The sequence below is a fragment of the Pinus tabuliformis genome, chromosome X (genome assembly GCF_031772625.1).
Source record: "Pinus tabuliformis cultivar Carrire ecotype Pingquan chromosome X, CPIR1, whole genome shotgun sequence".
Taxonomy (NCBI): Eukaryota; Viridiplantae; Streptophyta; class Pinopsida; order Pinales; family Pinaceae; genus Pinus; species Pinus tabuliformis.
This window is the reverse complement of record NC_142308.1, coordinates 474,304,705-474,310,302: the sequence shown is the minus strand read 5'-3', so window position 1 is coordinate 474,310,302 and position 5,598 is coordinate 474,304,705.

The following is a 5,598-nucleotide window of genomic DNA, read 5'->3' as shown; positions in this document are numbered from 1 at the left end:
AACTGATTAACAACCTCTTCTAACATGAGGTTCTTTTGATTCCCTCTATTGATAATGAAACATAGTGGAGTACCCTTCACCCACATTTGTGAGTGAAAAAGGTGTTCACCTTCTTATGGATTTGTTGTAGCGGCTACAACCACCCTCCAAAATTTTGCCTTAGCCCATTTTGGAGCTTCCCTCACAACACCTTGTCTTGCTTCGTCAAGTACACAAGCATCAATGTTTTTCATGCACAAAGGCAGCCTGTCGATCACAACTTGATGCATTTTCCTCACAGGTTGTTCACTCGGACTTGGTCTAGCTGCAGGCTGAGAAACTTCCCCAAGAAAATTGTGCATTTCTGGAGGGCAACCAACCTTTCCTCTAGAAATTATGCAATTCTATTTGGCAGCTTACTGGGCTCTAGAATTGCGCTTTTTCCATCCAACACTCCTAGCAGGAATTGCGCAAATTTCCCCAACAGGGCTGCTCAACCAAGAATTTGCGCAAATCTAGGCAGCAGTCAGTTGCTCTGCCCAGAAATTGCACAAACCTCTTGGTTAGTCAGCCCAAATCCCAACCAGAAATGCACATTTTTCTCAAGCAGTTGAGCAGTTTCATGCATGAGCAGTCCAGTTGACCAGTTCCACCTGGGACCAAGGAAACTTGACTTTCATGCATGCATGACTTGCTTTTTCCCGAAATAGCAAAAGGAAACATGCAAAAGGCATCCCATGATTCAGGGAGCTATTTTTAGCAGCCGGGGGTTACATGCAAAGTTGTTTTAGAAACTTCCCTCCAAGTGTCGCTTTTTCCTAGATTTGTGGCATGCATATCATGAGCCCAAACTTATTTATTCGACGCATCAGAGCTCATTCTTTCACATCGATCTTGGAGCTCTAACATCCCACAACACATCTAGGACTCTTCGACACATCTAGCTCAGCTATTCACGGGTAAGTGGCCTCAACTTGTCTTTTTCAGCGTTTCTGTCTCTTTTTTTGTATTCGCTTGTGTGAGTGTTGTTTGCTTGATTTCTTTGAATAGTTGTTGTTGTTGTTTACATGTATACTAGATTGTCCTAGCTATGTTTCATTTTTTGTTGCTATCTCACTGCTGTCGCATGCATGAAACTGTTTTGCACGAATGTTTTCCGAACTGGCGAATCGCTTCACCCACATGCATGTTGATCTGTTTTCTGAATCTTTCATTCATGTTTTGCATGCACTCTCAATCACTTCTACTATCACTTAGTGTCGCCATGCATTCATGTCTTATTTGCTTTCAGTTTCCCGTCAGCGAGTCGGCCCAACCTTGGCTCGAACTCTGCCATCACTGAGACTGCATTGCGCGATCTGGGGAAGGAAGGCTTTGCCTTCCTCTCTAGAAATGTGCATTTTTGCCCAACATTGCCCTCCAAGATTGTTTTGCGCATTTCAGATGGGCAGTGACTACTGGCCCAGAAAATTTCACAATGCAATCCCTGAGCCTGTAGTCACTCCCAGCTGGAATTGCGCATTGCGCAATCCCAACAGCCAACAACCAGTTTGGATTGTGCATTGTGCAGATCCAACGGCCAGTCCTGCCTCCCGAACAGCCCAGACTACCTTTTGCGTAGTTCTGGCAGCTAGTCACCCAACCTCCCAGAAGAAATTGCGCAATCTTTCCTATTAGTTTCCTAGGTATGTGCCGTGTCATTCCCTGAAGTTGCTTTGTTTTCACTGACAATTTTCTTGCCATGCATGTTGCTTGTCTTTTGATATTTTAGGTGTTCATCTATCTCAATGGCTTCCAAGAGAACAGGTTCACAGGACACTAATGGAAATGTAGCTAGAGCAACAGTTGACCAAATGTCCTCTAGTCTACCAATCTATGAAGATACAAAGCTGTATCTAGACAAGGACATCAAACTAAAGTGGCAAGAGGCCAATGAAACATTTGTAGGCAATTTTGGGGAACACCTCGAAGACTGTCAGGTGTACGTGAATATGCACAAGTCTGACTTCTACCGGATTTCATGTAGATATCTCGTGTTCCCTTGCGCGAACATGATACACTAGATTGTCTCTCACACTGATTTCGAGATGATGACCTTGAGCAGTGTTAGTGGGATGAAGCTTGTGACCTTCTGGGAACAAGATTATGATGATATGTATCAAATGTCAGAGCCCGTGACTATCATGGAGACTCCATTCAGCTTACCCAACAACAGTGCTAACTCCAGAGACATTCTGAAGAATTGGGTAAAGGAGCCAACTTGATTTAGGTTGACACCCAACCAGATCTACAAGACAAAGATGTTGAGGAAGGCATACCAATACTTGATCATATTTTCTTGTCGATTGTATGGCCAAGAAAGCACGGAAACCTTCCCACAGAGTTGGGTGGTTGCATTGGACCAATTGGCTAGAGAAGGAAAACCATGTAACTAGTTTGGCATACTAGCTCATTAGCTGAAGGAAAAAGTAACGAAGGCTCGACAGTCACCCGGAGGTATGCATGCAGAGATTTACATGTCCGCCTACATCCTAGATGCAGTCTATGCCCGACAAGAGTTCCCGGGCTTGGAGTGGGCATGGTCACTGATGGGCCTCTAAATTATACATAAATTAAGGCCAATGCCTCTAAATTAAACATAAATTAAGGCCTATGACTATCCTTCAACACATTAAACCTCTCTTTCTGCATTAGATAATTCATTTGTAACTTTAATATATTCATTAGGAAGGTTTATGAGTAATTGGATATTTGTACCTAATATTATTTACTTTTGTGGAATATTATGAGAATATTGAGCAGATTATGAAGATCTAGAGGAAGATATAATTTAGGGACTTGTTCCCTACTACAGGAGGATCAATAATAAATAATAAATCAACAAGATATTATGGAATTATGACACATATTGTGGAACTCCAATGATTGAGAAAATCTAGGAATGTGTTCACTAATCAAGGGACCAGATCCACTAATCAAGGTATTTGGTGGGGAAAGCTTTCTCCATTCATGGGGAATGATTCCTAATCATTTTGTATAAGTACCAAGTCGAATTTTCCTCTAGGGATAGAATTTCATTAGTGTTCTTGTGGAGAGAACTCATATTTTTGTAGCTCCATTGTATTTTCTTGCAGGGATGTAATTGTTTTGATGAAAATAATGAATATTGGTGACATGTTCAACTTCTAAATATTGTTCTCCTCCATAGGTCTATGATTTTTCTTGGGCTTGGCCATCCCAGGAACCTCAAAGCCCTTTTGTATCATTTTCTTTCCTTCTTTTCACTTCTTATTCACATGCATCTCTAGTTTTTATTTCTTTCTATTTCTGCGTTTAGTATTAATGATTTCTTGTTGTAGGATTGAGTTAAATGGTTGATGTAAGTTCTTTTGCAAGATCACAATAATTATTTTATCCTTAGAAAAGATTTGGAAGTTCATAATAATCATTGAGCTGCTTGGATTAGTCTTCTTATTCCCAAATCTAGATTGCTTGACCTCATTTTTAGCAAAGAACAATAAATTTCTGCTATTTTTTAGAGCATGCTAACAAGATTCAATCGAGTTGGTTCCACTTGCATTAGATCACAAAAACATTCTAGTTCATAAAAAAATTACCCCATTGCATTTGCACTTGATTTGGTTAGGCATTTTTTAGATTTACTAGCTCACTAGTTCTCGAATTTCTAGATTTTCGACTAGTAATGTTTTCTATTTTTTAGCATGGGTTAATAGAGGTCTTTTTAGTGATTCCACTTAGAATGGGGACCTAAGACATCCTAGTTAATAACAAAAATTGTCCCATCCAATTTGGATTTGATTTTCTTGGTCATTCGATGAATTATAGTAAATCTGTACATCCTGTAGTAAATCACTATAGCATCCTGTAGGAAAGCCTATTTTGAGCCCGAATTGAGAAAAAACATCATTGAAGCTGGGATTAGGCATCTACTTGACCTCCATGCCATCAAGACCATTTTAACCCTCTTTCTCCTCACTTAAGTCAACATTTTTATAGTTTTCAAGAGTAGGATTTCATTTCCATTTCTTCTATCTTCAGTGTTACATTAGATCTCATCAATGATTTCATCTTATTCTGCAATTTTTCCTCATGCATGAAGTAGAGAACTAGCTCATTAATTTTTTTTTTTTAGCTTATTGAAATTATTATTGTTTACATGATTTTTGGGAAAATATAATTGTTTGATGCAGTACAGGTGTTTCAGAAGTAGAGAGATATCTCATAGCAAGCAACCTCCTTCCAACTTCATCCATCCATGATCATTCCTAACTTTCACTAAGACCCTCACCAATTTCATCATTTTTCATGGAAACTCCTCCAAGCATGTTGAGAAAATCCAACCATCTCCCAACCTTGGTTTTGAGTTCTAAGTAGTCCTAGGCACTCCCTTGCCTCATTCCATCCACCAATCACCTTCCCTAAACTTTCCATCACCTTCAACATCCATCCTTTTTCTCTCGGCTCCTGTAGGTTTTTAGGGGATCCTGTAGGTTTTCAGGAGATCCTGTAGCATCCTGTAGGAAACCCTATTTTGAGGGTGAATTGAGGAAAAAACCTCTAGGAAGCTAGCAAGGGGTCCCTACTTGTCTCCCAAGCCTTTTGACCATTCACCATAATCTCCAAGCCACTTGCCACATCACCAAAAGGGATTAGCTTTCACACTCTCACATGAAAAAAAGAGAAAAAGAAAAACATATTTATTTTATTCATTTACATGCACAATAGTAGAAGGTTTGATGGTTTGAATCTGCATGCTTAAGACAGTAGGATTGCATATATGTTAGCTTAGAATTCATTTGAAGCAAAGCCTCTTAACAATTAGTTAGAAAATGGTGTGTTTTATCATTTGATTTCAGTCTCTTTCCTTGTACTTTCTTTTTTGCAATAGGTTAAGGTTTCATTTCGAACATTTCATTTTCTGCAATTAGTTTAGGATTTGACTTGAGTACATGCACTCCATTACATCATAACATCAAAGGAAGGACACATTGTATGATGCACATATAGTGCTGATACCTCTTAAGTTTGTGGGAACCCTGGGTTGATAATTAAAGTTGGTAGCATTGGCAGTTGCAACATTCTTGTTGCAATATCGAGGCTCATCACTTTTTGGCACCGTTGCTGGGGAGGTGTCAAAGTATGCATTGTTTTCTTCCCTAGTTGATTCATTTCTTTTCACTTTTTGCAAAAACAAAATATTTGCATTAGGCATATTTAATTTCAAAAGTAGAAAATTGCATTGCATTATAGTTTTCATTCAATCATAAAAACAAAAACAAAATTTCTCCAACACCAACCCACCCCCCCATTTGATCACGTGGTGCAGTAAGAGCCACATCACCATTCACTTTTGCAGGTAGAAGAAGAAGATGGAAAAGAATGTAGAAGAAATGGATGGAGATGATGAGGAAGATCCTCTCAAATTTCCCATTAAAGATACTAATGGTAGTGTGCACATGAAGAAAATCCCTCCATATTTTCTTCCAAAATTTCATGGTCTAAGGTCAAAGGATCCGGAAACCTTTCTCTTTGCATTTGAAATTGCTTGTAGATATTATGGTTACTTATTAAAAACTAAAAAATTGAGATTGTTTCTAG